Raw genomic sequence first — 21,225 nt, forward strand, 5'->3', positions numbered from 1 at the left:
TCAGATCTGTACCCAGAAATGCAATATTATCATAATTAGTTTTTCCATCTTGGAGGCAGGGCCACACTCTGTAGCACAGGCTGGCCTGGAATTCATTATGTAGCTCAGGTTGCCTTGGACCCAGAATCCTCCTGGCTCAGACTCCAAAGTGCTAGGATTGCAGGCATGCATCACCATGCCCAGCAAATATCTTTTAAGGAATTACTGTACTCTCTCCATTAAACCACCATCAGCCTGTCTTCCTATCTGCACCCTCATCTTGTTGGTCTTGGTCTTGGATCACGGTCATTCCAGCAGGCAGTAGTACTGGAATTCTGTGTCTTTTGACAGCAATGTTGGGGTGGATCACATCACAACACAGGTACCATACTGTATTTTATCAGTCACTGTTCTGGCACAAAACACAGAGAAACTACTACAGAAATATGTGGCCCTGAATCGAAGGGACCCATCTGTCCCTAACACAAGAAACGAGAGGCTCCATAGTATAGTGCCGCTGTGGCCTGGAGCATCTTCCCCACATCCATCTGTTGAAGCTGTCACTCTTAGTGTGATGTTCTAACTGGGGATTTGGGAGGTGATTAAGATGAGAGACTCGCAATGGGGTTAGTGGCTTTTTGAGAGAAGACACATAGGTGTTTGCACTCTCTGTACACACACACACACACACACACACACACACACACACACACACACCAGTGAGCACATCAAGAAGGTAGTCATCTGAAACCCTAAAAAGAAAGCTTTCACAGACGCCAGCCATATTGACACCTTCATCCTTAATTTCTGGCTTCAAAAGCAGTAAGAGAATACACTCCTGGCTTTTTACAGACGCTTCCGTTTGTGATCATTTTATGGCTGGCTAAGGCCAGTCATTTCACCGTGACTTTCTTCCTTGAACTTGTCCAGTGCCTGCTCTACCAGCGGTGACAAATGGCGCCTGCTACTTAGTCACAAACCTGCCAGGTTGCAAAGTCTGAGCAGCAGAGGACCAGGATAAAAGGCTGCCATCAATAATAAATGACTTCAGATGAATAAAAGTGGAGCTAAGTAGAGCAGCAGGCAGAGATCAGCCTTAGGACGGGGGTTCGGGAAGAAAGGTTTCTGAGAAGGCTGGGAGCTAAATGCAAGTGATTACCACACCACCCTCACTAGGAAGAGCGAGCTGGTGGTTTCACGTGTCTCTCTACCCAGTCAATTTCTGAGCTCTCCTTCCCACTCTCCCAGAACGGGTTCTGTAATTGTCTTTAAGATGTGAAGAGAGTTTGAAGGTGGCTTTACCATACCATTAACGTCTTTAAATTTAGCCTTTGCCCGCATTCTTAGAAGACAACAATCTCTCTGCTTGTGTGTGCGGAGAGAGGAATGGCGCTGTGGAGCTGGCTGGTCTTCGCTCTCCTCCTGGAAACTTTCCCCATTTAGATAAGCAAAGGGATGGAGGAAATATCGTGTTTCACTGGCTTCTATTGATTTCCTGGTTGAGCCTCGTGTGCCTGTGCACAGGCTTAATGGCTGCCGACACCGGCGGCTTAGCTGGCAGAAGAGGGGCTGGCTAAGAAAGAATTACCTGAAGATGTATTGTCTGTCTGAGCCCGAGACAAAAAAAATATGTGGCTTTTAGGGATGCCATTTATTGTGACCCAGCCAGGCTGGGCACTGGAGAGAACTTTAATTCTGGTCACTTTACTCCTGATTTGTGGATAAATGTCTTTGGTTGGTGTGTGGGGAGTGGCAGAAACAGGATGCTTCTCCTGCTACCAGTTGGGGTTCACTGGAGGCTGCCATAGACAAAGTCAATTTGTCTCCTTGGGGACCTCCCTTTAACACTGGTATATTGGATTTGACACAGATGATAAGCAGAAACTGTTTGGATTATATCCTGATTATTATTCTTTGTTTTCTCATTAATGCCAAGCCTGACTTTTATTGTGTAATAAATGGTGCAGCTCGGCCATCGCCCCAAGTGCACTACCCTGTATTCTCTTTCCTTATTCTTTCTGCCAATCAGACTATGATTGTTTTGTATTCAAGAACCAGGTCTCATGCTCTCTGCATAGCCCACGTTCTCCTCATTAATGCCATTTGCACTTGCTGGGCTAGGTGTGGGCTGCTTAAGAGCAGAAGAGGATGGGAAAAGTAGACAATAGCGTGGCGCCAGAATCCCCCTGGGACTGTGGAAGGGACTGAGGGGACAGATTCACGGAAGTAGGAAGTGGTGTGTGGTCAACATACAGCACATTCTATGGACAACTGTGCACTAACCCATTTTCAGTGGGGGAGCTGAACAAGAATACTATCTAGGTCTTCCTTAGGCAGGTATCTCACAGCGACAGGGAAACTCCAGTTAGTCACATTCAGGACTGAGGCAGACAAAAAGCAGAATGGAACATGTCTGGACTCACAACAGGTGCACTAAGGATGGGAGGATGGACTCTAGGTCAGGGATTTGGGTTTCAAAAGCCTAGGAAGAGGGAGTGGTTGTTAGATGTGGGGGCTCTGGAATGATATTGTTTGGACTTGTATCCCGTTATTACTCTGTGCTGCCCGTGAGCATTTACCAAACTTCCAGGTGCTTTAGCTTCTTCATCTGCTGGGTAAAGATGGTGATGATGGCACAACTCATAGGGGCATGGTTATTAAATGAAGTAATTAATGAATCCATGTAGCTAGCACATAGAGGCACTCGGTGAATGTTAAGTAGTGTTCTTGCTTTTCACAAAAATCACTGTGATGTGGGATTCCCCTGTGTATGCTGTGAATATGTTTTTATTGCCATTGGTCAATAAAGAAGCTGCTTTCAGCCAATGGCTTAACAGAATATAGCCAGATTGGAAAGGATATATAGAGAGAGTAGGTGGAGTCAGAGGGAGACACCCTGTAGCACAGCAGGAGACAGATGGCAGACAGAACCTTACCGGTAGGCCACAGCCACATGGCGATGCACAGGAGAATAGAAATGGGTTAATTTAAGATGTAAGAGCTAGCTGGAAATATGCTTAAGCTAATAGGCCAAGTAGTGGCAGAATTAATATAGTTTTCTGTATGGTCATTTCAGGTCTGTGCGGCCGGGAACAAATGAGCTGCCTCCGTCAACATTGCTGTTACTAAGGCTGAACTGTTAGAAACGCAATGGCTGATATTCAAACTTCTGATGAAGAAAAATGGATCATTTTTTGTGGGAACACTAATCATGACAAACCCAAAGCCATCCAGCAGAAGGGGGAGAGTAAGATCACCCTTTCTTCAATGGTGTTTACATCAGTCTTTTCAGCAATGGCACCACTTGCATGTGGAGAAGAGTGAGGCTCTGAGAGTTAACCTGGCCTGCTCTCTGCTGGGGAGGGGGGCGATTCTCCCTAAAGAAACATTATAGGGCCAGCCCTGAGCTGTGGAAGAAGTGGGTGGCCTTGCACAGCAACCAGGCTGTCAGAACCACTCGGAATCAGCTGTGTAGCAAGAGAACACTCAGTTATTATTATACCACTAAGATAGATTCGTTATCTATCTATTAATTTAGCTTTATTAGAGATTGGGCCTAGGGATTCTTCCATACTAGGAAAGCACTGTACTACTCCGCAATAGCATATTCTCTTCCTTTGTCTCTTTGATACAGGTTTGTCATTTAGACCAGGCTGGCCTTGACCTCAGGATCCTCCCACTTCTTGAGTAACAGGGCTATGAGCCTGTGCTATTCGCCCAGCTTGGTTGATTCTAATTCTCTGCATAAGGAAACGGATGCCAAGTAAGCAGCTCATGAAGAATCTTGTTCTAGTTTAGGCATGAAGTGTCCCCTCTAAACTCCATATATTGAAGTCTTAGTCCTTAATATGGTGACCAAAAGTGGGGTTTGGGGGAGGTGAGTAGTGAAGGCTCTGACCCAATCCATGGATTGATTCATCATTGATGGATTCATAATTTGATGGCATTATTGGTACATGGTAGACTCTAGGAGGTGGAGTCTAATAGGTCACTAAGGACATGACCTTGAAGATTGTCTCTTGTCCCCCACCCTGTTCTGTCGCTCTCTCAGGTTCCCTTCTGGGATGATGTAAGCAGCCTCTCTTGTCACATCCTCCTGTCACCAGTGGTCTGCCTCACCACAAGCCCATTAGCCGTCGAGCCAGCAGCTATGGATTGGAACCTTTGAAACCATGAACCAAAATAACTCTCTCTTCCTCTGAGTCGGTTTGCTCAGGCATTATGTCATAGCAAGGAAAAGCGACCAACGCAAATAGACAGAAATACTCATTTGAGATTCAAGTTGAAGTTTGTCCCTGAAATTCCATTTGCTTATTAATATTATGCTATTTTTGCATGTGGGTTTTGACTGGTCACAGAGCAAATACTGGTTTATTGGGAGGGTGATGAGGTGTCTAAACAAGAAGATGCTGTGTCTGAGCTTGTATTCTGTGAGGTGAGGGCTCACGGAAGGTCAGCTGCCCCAGGTGCCTATCAAATACAGCGTTTCTGCTAAAAGCTTACAGAGAATCCCAATTTCTAGCACTCGCTTTCCATTTTAATGTCTAACATTTACATGGCAGGAAGGTTGCACCCCACCCCCACCACACACCCATGCACACACCACATACACTCACTCATTGGCTCTGCTCTCTTAGTTTTCGCTGCCTGGTGGCCACACTGCCCACGTCCCCGGAAGGCTGGTCTGAAAACTGAGATGGGGGTGGCTGCCGGCCCTGCCTCAGCAGCTCTAACACTGGGTTAGAGCAAGCGGAGGTGTTCCAGCTGAGAAGAAAGTACAGCTATATTTATTTGAGATTGCGGTCGGGAGCATAGAGAAAGGGTCCCTCTAAGAGCTTTTTCTCTGAAACCCTCACCACCCACCACCTGGGATCTGTCAATCACTCACTCATTCGCGTATTCATTCAACAATATTTAGCGTGTTCCTGTTCTTAGTCAGGCACAGGCGGTTAGAAGTCCAGTGCTTAACAAAATGGCACTGCTCCTGCACTCAGGAAATGAATATGATAGTGGGGAGAATTACTTAGAAAAGAAGCCACTTGACATGTAATATATAGCTCAATGTTGGGGATTAATGTCTTAAGAGAGTGACAGAAAGACTATTTTAAGTGATGTGTCAAGAGGTCTCTCTGAGGAAGAGACAGTCATACTTTACCTACAGATACTTTGTCTACAGACAGTTTGATGAGGTCAAAGGTTATCTGAGGAAACTTCTGGGGAAGTGAGTCTTGGAGAGAAAAGAGGAGGTGGCAGGTTGTGAACGAGGAGCATGGAACTGAGTGAGCAGTAGGAATGAATCCCTTGCAGGACAGAGAGCAATCACAGAAGGATAATGAAGGTACAGGAGCGGGCATCCATCACATTTTGTCTTAAATGTGATGGGAAACCACTGAATACTTGGGAAAGGAGAAGACCGATGGAGATGATCTTCCTGGCCATATTAACTGTAAGGAGCCAGGGAAGTTGGTTAGAAACCTTGTAATAGTCTAAGAGGGAGCCTGACTTGGACCAGCCGGTAGAATGTGGGGATTTGCAAAGAAAGGGCCATTTTCTGGAAGACTTGCTGGGAGAAAGAAAGAAGTTAAGGAGGGTTGAATCTGGGTTCTTATACCTTCCAGGCAAATATGTTTAGCTCTGAGTTCTACCATTGTGGGTTTGTTTAGTTCTAGGATATAAAAACTGACAGATGGGTCAATGAACTCTCCAATGATCAAAACTTGATCCCTAGAAATAGTGAACATTACCATGTTTAGAAAAAGAGGGAATTCTACTTTCTATGGTAATGTATGTTCCTAAGCACCTCCTCCAGATTACCTGGGATTATCTAGGTGGTCCCAGTGCCATCAAATGTCCCTGTGATGGAGGGAAAGGGACAGGACTCACCAAACAGCAAAGACATGTGAAAGTGGAGGCTAAAGACAGTGATGCCACAAATCCAGCGTGTCAGGAAGGCAGCCCCTTGCTGCAGGAGACTAGAAATGGATCCTCTCCAGTTCCCCAGAGGAAGTGTGGCTTGCTAATTACTAGATTTACACTCAGTGAAACCAGTTTGGGCAACTGCATCTCCAGAACTATGAGAAAGGAAATTCCAGATGTTTAAAGCCACCAGATTCCTAAAAGTTGTTCCAACTGATATAATAACTCACAGAAATGCAAGAGAAGACTGGATCAGGGTGGCTGTCGAGATAAAAACCATCAGCACATTAGACAACGGACAGATGGGATGAAAGATTGACAAGTGACCTAGGACTGCACAGGTCGCAGGAGAGCCGAGGAAGTGTATCTGCTGGGGAAGAAGGGGAGGCAGAGAGGGGGAGGCAGATGTCTCTGGACGGTGGCGCCTGGACCAGATAAGCATCTTACCCCAGTGCTGAGACAGGCCTACCAATTCGATCCAAATTGGATTTTTCATGCTTTAATTGGACTTTGCTGAAACCATGCTTTTCTTTTTCCACGTCTAATTTCGAGCCTTGAAACGATCCCTTGGTTTAAATTAGGTGGTTTTCCAATGCTGCTTTCTTTCTGTTCAAACAAAGTTGACTTTGATTGACTCTCAATTCCCAATTAGCTACCCAATTTGTTCTTGTTTGTGCTGATTCAACGTGGCAAGTACATTAGCCCCCATCCCCCATCCCCACTGTCTCTCCCCCCCCCAGCTCACCTTGTCCATCCCTGGGGAGCCTGTAGCTCCCCCCCCATCCTGCATGTGGTGTCTGCAGCACCCCATCCCCACCTGCTTACCTCATCCTGCCCTGTGGGGCCTGCATCCTGGGTCTGAGGGTGTAAGGGTGACGGCTACTGATTTTCTCTTAGTCTCTGTATAGCCACTTATCCTGTTTGAACAGCAGTGTTCTCTGATCTTAAAATAACTGTCCTTCCAGGCTTTCTGTAATCTCTGTTTTTTTAAGAAAGAAGGATCCCAGCCTGGAGTGAGAGCACATACCTGTAATTACCACACTCAGGTGGCTGAAGCACGCCAAAGGATCTTGAGTTTGAGGCTAGTCTAGGCTACAGACTATGACTCTAATTTATTCACACATTGTATTACTGGTGGGTAGATGAGTGCTTTCTGTATTTTGCTATTATATGTAATTTTCCATGAGCACATATATGTGGGTTTTGGGTACCTATAAACATTTATTTCTACTAATAAGCACTCAGGAGAGAACATCTGGGTGATGGGTATCTGTAATTTGCTTTTAGCAACTACTATAAAGAAATTCTCCAAATGGTGGCATCAGTTGCCACTCCCTGGAGTGGAAAAGAGTCCAGTTGCTCCCAGAGCGACCATCACTAGGACTAGAATATGTGGCTCTGGCAGGCATTGCCCTTCTCCCCCATCCCCGCTGCCTTGCTGAAAACCATTAGATTACATTCCTAAAGCTAGCCACCAAGGTCTATTCCCTTATCTGGCCACTTCCTCCTCCTTCTCCTCCTCCCGAGGCTACCTGCCAATGCCCAGCATGAGAAGCCCCACTTTGATGCATCTAATTAACATGTCCAATTAAAATTAATCACCCCATCCTAACACAGGCTTTCCTCTTTTACCTTTATAAATTGCCATTTCCCTATGTGGCCATCACTGTCTCCTCTCTGTCCAGAGGCCGTCCTTCGCCCCTTTGGGACAAATACCCCTTACCCCTTTCCCTTGTCCCTTTCTCCTTCTTTCTCATGCCCTGTCTCCTTTACCACAGCATCCTAGCCCGTTCTAACACAGACCTCCCCTTCTTCTCCTTTTAAAATGACACCTGCAAGGTCATTTTCTGCTGGTTTTCTGCCTGAGTCAGAAAGCGGCCACTTTAACTTTTCTTCCCCAGTTAATAAAGGATCTCTCTGTGGAAACAGCTGTTTGGGTGTGGTTTGTGCCTAATCCAGGGTCTGGGAGGGAGCCCTCACTGTGTGGGAGTCCCCTTCATTCGGAGTCCTCTCACTGGCGTTATCCTGCGGGGCTATAGTAGCATCTCACTGACCTGATAGTTTAAAGTCTCCTGCTAACTGATAGCAGTTCCCATTTCTTCCGTGGGCTTTGTGTCCTCATATGTGACACGTCTGTTTGGATCTTTGCTCCCAGAAGCTGTTACCCTTTCATGTCATTCTTGTACTTCTAAATTAGCCCCATAACTTTCCAACCCCATAGACGGATCATAAGCTCTGTATACCCAAGACCCATGCACGATTCTTTTATGATTTCTTGCTGTACAGCTTAAGCCTCCTAGTGTACATTTATTGAATAAAAAAAAAAATTGAGACCGCTGGAACTCAGTCCATGATAAAATGTCGCCACCTGGTGTCTGGAGAGAATGAGGCAGGAGGATGCAAAGTGCTCTCTCCCTTTCTCTGCTCTCTCTCTCTCTCTCTCTCTCTCTCTCTCTCTCTCTCTCTCTCTCTCTCTGTGTTTGTGTTTTGACACAAGGTCTTACTCTGTAGCTCATGTTGCCCTAGGTATTACTATGTAGCCCAACCTAATCTTGAACTCATAGCAATCCTCCTGTCTTTGTCTTCTGAGTGTTGGAATAACAGGCATGAACCCCCACACCGTGCTTCGAGCTTTCTCTTCTAAATGATATTTTAAAAAATTTGCATCCCACACTTAATTCTTTTTTTAAAAAAATTTATAGTTATTTTCGTATTTTTTTAATTTCCATTTAAAGCTCAGGTTTGTGTGGCTTTCACTAGTTGAGCAGTTGTTTATGCTTTTTAGAAATCAAATGCCATGTTCTTAGGGAAGCAGCCAGTCAGTATGTTGTATTCTAACTGTGTGGTAGGTGTTGGATACACCTCAAGTTATATTCAAAACCTCGGATGTTCTCAGAAGCTAAAACATAGGATTGTTCAAAAAACCAGAAGGAAATATTATAACGAAAAGGTGTCTACTAATTCATTTAGCAAACCACGATTCAACATATTCTGTTGAGCGTTTGCTATGTGCCAGACTGTGTAACATTTTTTGTTTTGTTTTGTTTTGTTTTTTGTTTTTCAAGACAGAGTTTCTCTGCAGCTTTGGAGCCTGTCCTGGAACTAGCTCTTGTAGACCAGACTGGCCTCAAACTCACAGAGATCCGCCTGCCTCTGCCTCCTGAGTGCTGGAATTAAAGGCATGTGGTGCCACCATCCAGCTCGTATAACAGGTTTTTAAAACCCAAAGGCACGTGCTCCAAACCCTGACTGCTCTAAGGAAACCTATAGTAAAAATAGATTTGTTTACCACAATTTTTGGACTTAGGTGTAATTTTGCCTGACTAGAAATCCCAGCAGAGTGGGCCTGATGTGAGGTGACTTTCCCTGGGAGATACAACCCTGGGTCACCCCAGAAAGGGAGTCCACAATATATCAAAATACCAATTGCTGCAATGTCTATTTTGTGACCCAGTGAGTTTTTATTGGTTTGCTAGCAGGATTTGGGGGTAAGGGTTCCAGAAGAAGCAGGGAGGACTCAAAAGCAGGAGCTTCACCAGAAAGTGTCCACCTCCTAGCAACCATTTACTTTTTTTTTCTTTTATATTGCTGAGGGACACCCAAGGTTCACATTTCCATTTTCTCCTCCTATTTGCCTCCTGAGGCTCATGAGCCTCCTGTGCTTTCTTGCGGCAATGTTTCCATTGGAAGGGAATGATGTAAGGAGAAGGAACATTCCATAGAACCTGGCCACGGGAGACCCAGATTCACGTCGGGGTACATATAGAACAAGAAGGTCCTAGACAAAAAGTCTTTCCCAGGACCTGGAGGTGGAAGGGAGGTGACAAACTTCACGGATCCTCTCAATATTTTCTTCTTGTACTCATTCATCAATAAAGCGCTAGGATGAAAGGCAGCTGTGGATCGATCAGGCTGAGAGACATCGTGTGTGAAGGGACATTAACCCTCCGGAAACCTGTGACCCTGGCAAGCCTTGCCCTTCTCCGCCTTGCTAAAAGCCTTTAGATTACATTCCTAAATTTAGTCACCAAGGATAACCACACAGACTCCTGGAGATCTTTAGACATAAAATTACTATTTAATGAACATGAATGATTTTCTATTATGAACCAAAATTCGGCTTCGCACAGGAAACAAATGAATGATAGTTTCTCCAAGAGAAAAGGAAACATGGTTATGATCTCAGAGGGCTGTAATGGAAGTAAATGAAGGGAACATAAAAGATTGTTCCTTGGGGAAGTGAAGGGTGAACTGAATCTTAAAAACAGAGGACACTGGCAAGCAAGTGTGGGTCAGAGCGGGGGATGGACAAAGACACTGCCTAAGGGGCGATTCTGCAAGCAGGGGCAAGGAGCCCTTATCCATCCAACAGAACCATTGAGCACCTTTATCCCGAGAAGGGAGAGGAAAGAATTCAATATTTAACAAGCTCACTGGCAATTACCTAATGAGTGAGTTGTAATGTGGTACCCTGAACGCAGTGGAACCTGATAGGATGCCTTTGTGGTCCCTCACATGATGGCAGGAAGAAATGAGACAGGCGAAGATAAGGGTCTGTAGGAATAATTCAAAATTAGTACCATGGCCAGATATTCAGAGAACTGGAGGAAGAAGCAGCTGCCAGAAATCCCAGCTTTGTCTCAGGAAGACGGTGGCCAGCCAGTCTCCGGAAGAATAGGCTGGGGCTCAGGGAAGATGCAGCCCCTCTTCTAAGCAAGTCTGAAGGGTTTCCATGTTGGGTGTGGTGCTGTGCTCTCTGCTGAAGTCCTGCAGCACTCTGGCTACTCTGACTTGCCTAGTTAGATCGTTGTCAGGCCTGAGTGCCACAAGGAAAGATGATACCTAACAGTTTAGTTGCATATGAGGGGTTTGGGTCCAGAGACCTAGTTGTCCATAAATAGACAGGCTTTGTATGCATGTCTCTTGCAAATCTGAGCTGGCAGTAGGATGTTTTCAGCTATTTAGGACTTCCCTTATCCTAAAGCAGGATTTTGCTGTCTTGGAGTTCCTTGTCACTGAGTAAACCTCCTGCGGTGGGAGCTGCCCTCTAGTGGTAATAGTTCAAATTGCAGGTAGGGACCACAAGTGAGCAGGAGAGAATTTCCCTGGTGGGACTTGACTATCTTCTATGAGAAGGGGTGCTCAGAGTTTAGGCCTTGATCAGGGCTCATCAAAACTTGCTGGATTTGTAGTGTGTTATTGACATCCATGTTGTATTTATTTGGGGGCAAATTAACTTATACACTGTAGTTCACACTTAGAAAATTTACAGAAGAAGGAATTCTAACTTAGTCCAAGGCCCATTTGTCTCTTAAGCACCCACCTTACCCATCTCTTTTGTCATCTGAATCTCTCCAAGAAAATATGACAATCCCTTTTCTGTCTAATACAGTCCACTGAGTCTGTCTAGTGTTGCCTGTATGCATATACTGACTTCCGGACTGGCCATCTGCCATTGGGTAACTAATGGGGGACATCTCTGGGGGATGACTAAGTCTCCCTCTTTCAGCAGTCCTTCACTGCCTGGGGGTGGGGACGCGTGAGATTTTTTTCCTTGCATATTAGCATGTCTATTAATATTGTCAGCGTCCAGGTCTTTGTGGTTGTCACGAGTGTAGCCTTGCTGTCATTTCTAGGAGACACGGCCCCATAGCCAAGTTCCTAGCGTTCTGACTCTTAGCAATCTTTCTGTCTCCTCTTCTGTTATGTTCCCTGAGCTGCTGGAGTTGTGTTGTAGATGTATCCAGTTGGGCTGGGCACCCCATGATCAGTTGTAGATGTCTGTGATGCTCTGTCTCTGCCTGCTGCAAGGGAAGCTTCTTTGGTGTGGGGTGGGAGCTGCACTTTCCTGTGGGTATGAGGACCAGTGTTTACAATGCAGTTAGGAATCATGCTGGTCTTGCAAACTGATGTTAGTATATTTTCCTCTGAGATCATGAACTTCTAGCATCCCGTAGTTGGCTAGGTTTCCAGTAACAGGCATGTTTTCCTTTCTGTTGAGCTGGCCTTGACTCCAAAAAGAGCTCTTGGTTCCACTAAGATATGACTATCACTACCATACTGTAGTCCAGGCTGGCCTTAAACTCAGAGATCCACCTGCCTCTGTCTCCTGAGTGCTGGGATTAAATGTGTGGACCACCATACCTGGCTAGGAGAATCTTGTAGGGCTAGTCATTGTTGTGTTTCATAGGCTTCACAGATGGGTGGAACTATTGTTTGCTTCCCTCTTGGGATGCTTGTTATACAGGGTACTATGAGTATTCCTGGGTTCTATTAAACCTAGTCTTTAGAGCAAAAGCTTTCAGGTCAGATCCAGGTCAAACCTGATTCCCGTACTCAAAGTACACAGTGTCTTCAGCAACAGGAATATACCTTTAACCTCTGGAGGAATCTCTAAGGGCAGCAGAAATTGCCTGTATTATTTGGGGGTATCTCTTGAACTCTTTTGTTCAACAACTTGAAAAGAAGTTTTCTCATGCTTGGTGCTGGGCTTTTTATTAGATGCTCTGAGTCTCTTGGAGAGAACATTGTCAGCCCAAGTAGCATTACTTAACTAAATTAAAGATATATATATATATATATATATGCATATGTTACATTTATATGTATTATATATAGTTTTAGGTAAGTATAAAATATTTCCTTAAAGTCTCTTCAAACTCCCTTAGTGTTGTTTCCCCCTCCTCCTTCCACTCTTCTGTGCTGACCTCCCTTCTCCCTTCCCAATTCAAATGCCTCTCCTCATTTTTTCCATTTACCCCTCATATCATTTGTATCTTGACATTTTCCTCTCTTACCACCCCCACTTTATGGTCTTTTCACTTCCCTGCTTTTCGTCTTACCCTCGTTTTTATAGTCACACTTGAAGATCTGGAGCTGGCAATCACAGAAGAGAGAGAACATGCAGGTTTGTCTTTCTGGGTCTGGGTTACCTCACTCAATATAATCTTTTCCAGCTCCACCCATTTACTCAAAACCTCATGATTTCATTTTTCCTTTTCCCCTAGTTCTTTTAACTTTTATTGATTCTTTGTGGATTTCACATCATGCACCCTGAGTCCATTTATACCCCTGTCCCCTTGCATCTGCCCTCTGTCCTTGCAACCTCGCCCCTCCCCAACAAAACAAAATTTCAAAGAAAAAACAAAGCTGAAACCTAACAAATAAACAAAACAAAACAAACAAACAAAAAGAGAACAGTTTTACAGTGGAAGCTGTAGTGTGGTCCTTGAGTCACACAGTTCACCCATTAGCCCATTCATCTTTACTTGGGAGTATTCGTTGCTATGAGAATTGGTTTGCCTCGAGATCTCTGGTTTCTGCTACTCCGCCCCTGATAGTGAGCTCTCACTGGGGCTCCTCTTGGCTACCCTGTTGTTTTCCTGTGTCGTAGAGATCTGCAGTTTTGAATTTGTGTGTTCATTCCCCTCACAAGTTCCCACAGTTTATAGATGAGGAGGATGTTGGAGTGGGTGAACTCAAGTCCTGGGTCTGGGCCTGGGTGGTAGCTGGGTTGTCAGCACGCCAGCTCTCCTTCATCGGCAGTACCCGGGCAAGCACTCCAGCACTGCCTTGGTAGCTCACGCAATGCAGCCTGCAGCAAGGATCAGGATTTCATTTTTCCTAGCAGCGTAGGAGTTTTTCATGTCAATGGAGTGTATATATCCCACATCTCCATTACCCACCTCCCAGCTGAAGGCCATAAGATTGTTTCCGTTTCCTGTGGTAGAGCTTAGCATTTAGCCTTTATCCCAGCAACTCAGACTTCCATCCAGGGAATTCTCTTGTTCATAATGCAGAGTTCTTGGATATTGTGCTTCTGCTCACTGAATTTTCTTTCTGCTGAGTTAATATGTTGGAAAGAGTGTAGCGTTTCTTCTTTGCAGTTCATTTGTAGTATTCTTTCACCCTGACGTTGTTCAGTCTGTTGCTGCTGCTTCCCCTCCTGGCTAGGATGGGATTCAGTGAAAATTTTCATTTCCAACATTATATATTGAAAAATCTCAGCTTCCTTCCTGAATTATCCTATGTGTCATGCACTTCCATGGTATGTATTTTCTCATCTCTTTTGGTGACTTTTTTCTCTGTTGTTCACTTTCTCCTCTCGATCCTCAATTGAACTGATTTATTTGTTTGTATCTTCTTTGAGGTCATTGATCATTTTACTAGGAAAGTTTTGCAATATTCATCTGGCTTTTTGCCTATTTCAGTTGTTTTTTTTAATATGGTATTTGAGGAATTTTAATCTTTTGGAGTACAATATCACCCAGCCTTTCTTTTTTGCTGTTTCTTAGGTTTCTGTGTTACAGTGTGTCTGTTGGTCCAATGTTTCTGTGTCAGAGTGTAAATGTCTGTTGGTCTGCATGTCTCTTCTGGCTCTATTTGGGAAACCTCTTACTAAGCATCTTCTTTTAGTGCTCAATCCCCTGTATCACTCAGGAAACTACAACTACTAAAGTAGCAACAAAAGCATTCCTATTGTACAAAGTACAGAATTATACTTAAAACTGATTGAAACCCACTAAAGTATCACCAATGATTATAAAATAGAAACATCAGAATGAAGGTAGAATGTTTTATGGAATAGAAAACTATTAGGATAAATGTGAAAATAGCAAGTGAATGTGGTAATGAATGGAGACAAGGGAAGGGAAATGTTACAGCAAAGTGGGTTAAAGAAGTGAAGGGGAAGCCGGGCAGTGGTGGCACTTGCTTTAATCCCAGCACTCAGGAGGCGGAGGCAGGTGGATCTCTCTGAATTAGAGGCCAGCCTGGTCTACAAGAGCTAGTTCCAGGACAGGCTCCAAAGCTACAGAGAAACCCTGTCTCGAAAAACAAAATAAAACAAAAACCAAAAAGAAGTAAAGGGGAATGAGGAACAGCAAAGAAGAGTGTTGTCAAGAACACAAAAAAGAGCAAGGGCTAAAAAAAGGAAAGCAAAAATCCAGAAAAATATTTCTCAACAGTTACAAAATTCAGAAACAAAATAGGCAAATGAAAAAAAAAAAGAACAAAAGACAAAAATAATTTCAAAGTGCTACTAAAAGGAAAAAAGGGGGAAATAAAAGGGGGAGGACTGAAAAAAATATAGGGAAATTGGATTCAGGACACAGCTCAATAAAGTGCTTGCTAAACACAAGGGTCCGCATTTAGGTCCCACCCACCTAGAGAGCCAGGGTCAGCCAAACATGCCTGTAAGCTTCTCTTCAGAATGTTTCTTCTTGCTGATGAAAGTGTGTCATGAGTTCACATCACTCAAGTCAGAATGGCTCTCATTAAAAAACAAACAAGGGATGCGGGTGAAGATGTGGAGGAAGATGGACAGTTGCACACTAATGGTGGGAATTAGTGCAGCTACTGGGAAAGCCAGGTGGATATTCCTTAAAGGTGTAAGAGTGTGGTTCCAATGCCCCACTTCTGAGTTCATACTCAAAAGGATATATGTGAGTATGCCATGGAGATACTGGCATATCTATGTTTACCATGGCACTGTACACAATTCTTTAGACAGGGAATTAACCTAGATGCCCTTCAACAAAAAAATGGATAAAGAAAGTATGGTGCATATACACCATGGAGTTTAAAACATATTTTTTGAAATTAAAATATATTGATATTATTTCCCCCTTTTTTTTTATCCTCCTTCCAGCCCCTTCCGTGTGCTCCCTGGCTCTCTCTCCAAGTTTTGAACTCATTCAGATATAAAAGGAATAGAATCATGTCATTTTCTGTAGCATGAATCCACGAGAGTCTGGTAAAGGTTCTCGAGAATGTATTTAGGTATAAAACAGGGGTAAACCCTCACTGACACAGAATGGGTTAGACGCTACTGTTGACCCAGCTGCCTTCGTTCAGTCGTTCTATCCAGGGGTGAAGTGTCGGAGCCCGTGTGGGTCCAACACAGATTCCCTAACTCAGCTGGAATGGAGTCGCGAGGAATAAAACTGACACGGCTTACACGGTCATCATGGAAAGGCCAGATCTCTATTCTCCAAATATCTTATATAGCCATATCAATTGAGCAGGAAAAACACATTAGGTTGTCTCCTAGGCAACCAGGTGCCTCGGCTCAAGTCATAGCCGCCTCTAGCAGTCAGGTAGGCCATGAATTAGCATCTCTATAAGACATCCTCCAAATTACAAAGAGAGGAAGCACCAAACCTCTAGACTCATAAGTCATCAGCTTCAGCCAACATCTCTTCTTAGGTAATCTACATTCTAACAAAAGAAGCTAGGAGCAGCACATCCTGGCTATTGTTAGACAGAGACAACTGGTCTACAGAGTTACATGATCAGCTCAGACCGGGCTAATGGCTCTTGTGCCATACCAAAATATGGGCCTACAGTGAAGAGCCCCAACAGCAGACTTCCTGCTCTGTTTCGAACACCCGAGAGTGAGAGATTTGAAGCAGTCCAGACCCCACCCGAGAGTTCATAATCCCCCAAAGCAACTGACTAAAGGGATCGAAATCTCATAACCATTTTCAAGAAAATGAATCTGGCGATCATGTGAAATAAAATAGACCAGGCTCAGAAAGACCAATAATCTATGCCTTCTCTCAATAGCATGACCTAGATTATGTGTGTAAATACGGCAGAAGGCAGGCTTATAAAGGGATGGTGATGATGAGGGATCCAGATGGTAGTGGGGTGAAGCTGAGGAGAGAAAGACAATTGGTAAGTGTATTCGGTTGCGTCCAGAAACAGGCTATGAAAGCACAGCATGAGCTATTGGAGGCAGGATGTGACCATTGGAAGTGGTGGTGGGGAGCGTCAGAGGGTGATAAGGGTAAATATGGGAAAGTACAATGGGATACTTGAATGAAAATGTCATAACGCAAACCTGTATTTGGTATACTAAAACATTTTAAAGTTAATTCTTTTTAAAATATATTTTTATATATTCTTTGGGAATTTCATATCACGTACAATGTATTTTGATCCAACCCATCCGCCACAGATCACCTTTAATTCCTCCCAATTGCTCCACCGTTGTCTTTCAACTTCATGCTCTCTTTCTAACCCACGGAGAGAAATTTGTCCTTCTTGTATTTGCATGGCTGTAGGGTCACTCTCTAGAGTGTGGGTATTAGAGGAAACCTTTTAATTCCATATCCATTAACTGAAAGTTTTGCTGATTGGTATAATTGTATGAATTATTTTCCTGGTTTGTTTAAATACTGTGAAACTCTTTACTCTTTCAATTTCTGGATTTACTTGTTCACTGAATCAGACATGTTTGATTCTTTTCTAGTTCTTATTTCTCTCTCTCTCTCTCTCTCTCTCTCTCTCTCTCTCTCTCTCTTTCTCTTCCTTTCTTCCTCAGGAAATTTATGCTTTCCTGACCTCTCATATTTTGTGACTGTTCTTCTTTGCTTAGGATTTGTTCAACTATCAACTACAATGCTTATTTAGTACTCATAAATTGTTTAATTTGTACTTATTTTGAAAACGCTATTTCCCATAAACTTTAAAAGATAACTTTGCTGAATATACTAATTCTTTTTTTTTTTTTAAAAAGACTCCTCTCTAAGTTCACTTCCCAGTACCATATTTGATGACTTACTCTAGCTCCAAGGGATCCAGCACCCTCCTCTGACCTCCACAGGCAGCTGCACTTGTGAATACATATGCATACACACACACACATACACACATACTTTCTCACTCTCAAACACACACACAATTAAAAATAAAATAAATCTTATAAGGATACATCACATACAAGATAGTGTATGCCAAAATGGAAATTAAAGGAATGAACAAGGCAAAGTTGTATATGTTAAAATGAGTCTGTCTCAAACCTGCATATCTCATAACTATATTTTAGATCTGCTAGACACCTGTAAACTCTTTTATTTATATGTTTATTTGTTTGTTGTTCCAATAAGAGATAATATTGGGTTTGAATGAGAGCTACCATTTCCGGTCAACATTTTCAGATATTTCTGAAGAACCAAATAATACTGATTTATAACAATCACTATTGAAAAAAACTATCACTTTCTCCTTACTCAAAACAGCTTACTGGACACTGTACTTACTGGTCCCAGTCAGTCCCTTTCTTCATCACAATGATTCATTTTATCATTTTTCCTTATTATTCATCAAGGCAGCCATTTTCATATACAGCCATTTCAACATGAACCCCCAAGACCTTGTGGATTTTGTTCAGAGAACCTTATTTAATAATTTATAGAAAAAAGACCTGTCAAGAATAAACATTCACTACTGTTTACCCAATTAATTCATGGTTGCATTTGATAGAAATCAGGAAGTCTTGCCTAGGAACTGTTGCTTCTGGGTCCAATATGAAGTTGACACTAGAAAATAAAAGAGGTCGGTGACTCAGTTAGAACTTAAGGGGGACTTGTCAGGGCCTGAGGACAACAGAGAGAGAACTCAACAGAGGGAGGACTCAACAGAGGGAGGACTCAGCCACCCGACGAAACCTCAGTACACTCGCAGCACCCGTTCCCTCCCATCCACTAATCTCTCTAAATTTTACTTTTCAAAAAGTTTCATTGTTGTTGTTGTTGGCAGTGGTAGTGTGTATGCATGTGCGTGTGTGCACATGCATGCAAGTGCTTGCAGAAGCCAGAAGAGAACACCATGTTCTTTGGATCTGGAATTACAGGTGGTTGTGAGCCATCCAATGTGGGTGCTGGGAACTCAGGTCCTTTGCAAGAGCAGTCATTGCTCTTTTTTATTGTTTTTATTGAACTATACATTTTTCTTTGCTCCCCTTCTACCTTCTCCTGTGATCCCCAAATGCTCCCAATTTCCTCAGGAGATCTTGTCTTTTTCTCCTTTCTATGTAGATCTATGTATGTCTTTCTTAGGGTCCTCTTTGTTGTCTATGTTCCCTGAGGTTGTGAACTGCAGGTTGGTTTTTCTTTGATTTATGTCTAAAAGTCACTTATGAGTGAATACATATTATATTTGTCTTTCTGGGTCTGGGTTACCCCACTCAATATGTTTTTTTCTAGATCCATCCATTTTCATGCAAATTTAAAGATATCATTTTTTTTAACTGCTGTGTAGTACTCTATTCTGCAAATGTACCACATTTTCTTTATCCATTCTTCAGTTGAGGGGCACCTGGGCTGTTTTGGAGATCTGGCATATTACAAATAATGCTGCTATGAACATAGTTGAGCACATGTCTTTGTAGTATGATTGCGTATCCTCTGGAAATAGACCCAATAGCGATATTGCTGGGTCTTGAGGCAGATTGTTTCCTGTTTTTCTGAGAAATCGCCATACTGATATCCAAAGCAGCTGTACCAGTTTGCACTCCCACCAGCAATGGAGGAGTGTTCCCTTTACCCCACATTCTCTCCAGCATAAGCTGTCATCATTGTTTTTGATCTTGATCATTTTGATAGGTATAAGATGCAATCTCAGAACTGTCATAGTTGGTTCTTTGAAAGGATTATTAAACCATCAGTCAATACTGAGCGCAATGTGAAACACAGTGAGAGTGGAGCCACAGAACAGGTAAATATTTTGATAATTACATCAGGGTTGATTATATGGAGCAAGAATAATGTCTCATGAAAATCCATGACAGCAATAATGATTGAAATGGAGAGAATAGATAAGTATAAAGGCTTATAGCATAGGTATCACTGAAGAAGAGGTGAAGGACTATTCCTATTTTTAGGAATAGCAATCAGGGGAATGTACTGTGATGTCTAGGGTAACCACTAAAACAGTGTTTTAAAACTACAACTGACAACTAATAAAGGGAAAATGATGAAGTAGTAAAACTTTGAACACAGGCATGAGCAGCATATGGCTTGGCCTCCAGGGCTGTCTCCCTGGTACATGTCGTCTTCTTTCTGCAGGACTAGGGACTCTGATCCTGGGTCCAGAGCACTCTCAGTTTTAAGAATCTTTTCATTCTTTAAGGGTGGCTCCATGTTAGTTGGCATCTGAAAACATCAAGTGTGCCAGGCAGGCAGTGGTTTGGGTTCCTTCATTTCTTTGTCAACTTTTGAAACTTTTACCCATTTTTCCTCCCTTCTTACTATATTCCTAGCATAAGTTTAACTTATTTGTATTATTATTCTTATCTTTACCAGATTTACTTAGTTTTATTTATTGTAGAATCACATTTTAATCTCTTGCTTCTTTCTCTCTTTCTCACATTTTTCTTTCTTTGTATTTTTATTTAATTCCTTCCCTCTTTCCCTGCACCAGTCCTTTATTTACCTCATATATTATTACTACTCTTATGATAGGGAGTTTTAAACTGCAGAGCTTATGCTACACACTTTTGCATTTTCTTCTGTGGATGCTGAATTGACTTTGACTGCTTAATTATATGTCTATCTGGCTTGACTTAGTATTGTTGCTTTTACTGTAGTTTGTTTGGGTGACTAAGTTCAGAGGACAACTCATAGAAGTCAGTTCTCTGCTTTGATCATGTGGGCCTTGGGAATTGAACTCAGGTCATCAGGCTTGGTGGTAGGTGCCACTGAACCATCTTAATGCCTCACCTCATTACCCTTCATTTTGACTTTTCCATCTTCCGAAGAATAGAGGTATATAGAAGGAGCTAGAAACAATCATTCTGGTTGAGAAAACTTAGACACAAAAAGACAATGTATTTTCTCTCATTTGTTAATGTTAGATTTGAATCTTTAGAGATGTATATCTCATATTGTGTATTCATAGAAGTGAGGAAATTAGTAAGGCTCTAATGAGGCATGTAGATAGAAGTTTCTGTCCTGCCCAGTCTTTCAGTCATTCAGCCCCAAATAAATACACAGAGGCTTATATTAATTATAAACTTTTTTGGCCTGTTGCTCAGGCTTATTACTAACTAGCTCTTATGACTTAAATTCACCCATAATTCTTGTCTATGTTTAGCAATATGACTTGATACCTTTTTTTCACCCTGTGGGGCCCTGGTGTGAAAGCATTTACTTAACCAAAGCTTTGTTCTCATAGTCAAATCTACATAAATCTACATAATCTCCTCCCCCACAATTATCCTTTTTAATAGGACTTATTGACGAGAAAGGAGCCCTAAGCAGAAGGCACTGAACAGAGACAGCATGTCTGCTCTTACTAATAAACAGGTCTGGGCGGCCCTGAATTCTCTAACAGTCAACTCAGGAGGGTGGAATCTATTGGCCTTTGCTCTACCCTAACAAGCTATTAATATTCTGTACTTACCTTCACCTTTCATTTGGCACAAGGCCTTAGTCTAAGAAATTAACTGTTTGTACCTTTATCCCTAAAATATACAGGAAAAAAGCTTGGGCCACTAAACCAGTCCCAGAGAAGGAAATTCCTTCCTACCTGGCTGCCAGTGGATAC

At 42.9% G+C, this 21,225-nt stretch overlaps 2 long non-coding RNA genes across 2 annotated transcripts in view; both read left to right on the forward strand.

Moving 5' to 3' along the window:
* LOC126495923 (uncharacterized) overlaps positions 1-21,225 on the forward strand; it is a 49,857-nt gene that overhangs the window by 14,691 nt on the left and 13,941 nt on the right. The gene's annotated exons all lie outside the window — the stretch shown is intronic.
* Positions 2,998-6,936, forward strand: LOC126495924 (uncharacterized). The gene is made up of 3 exons (XR_007590256.1): positions 2,998-3,226; positions 3,614-3,742; positions 4,031-6,936. It is a non-coding gene; the product is annotated as an uncharacterized lncRNA (long non-coding RNA).

The sequence above is a fragment of the Alexandromys fortis genome, unplaced genomic scaffold, assembly GCF_014885135.2.
Source record: "Alexandromys fortis isolate MF-2015 unplaced genomic scaffold, M_Fortis_MF-2015_v1.1 scaffold_231, whole genome shotgun sequence".
NCBI classification, from domain to species: Eukaryota; Metazoa; Chordata; class Mammalia; order Rodentia; family Cricetidae; genus Alexandromys; species Alexandromys fortis.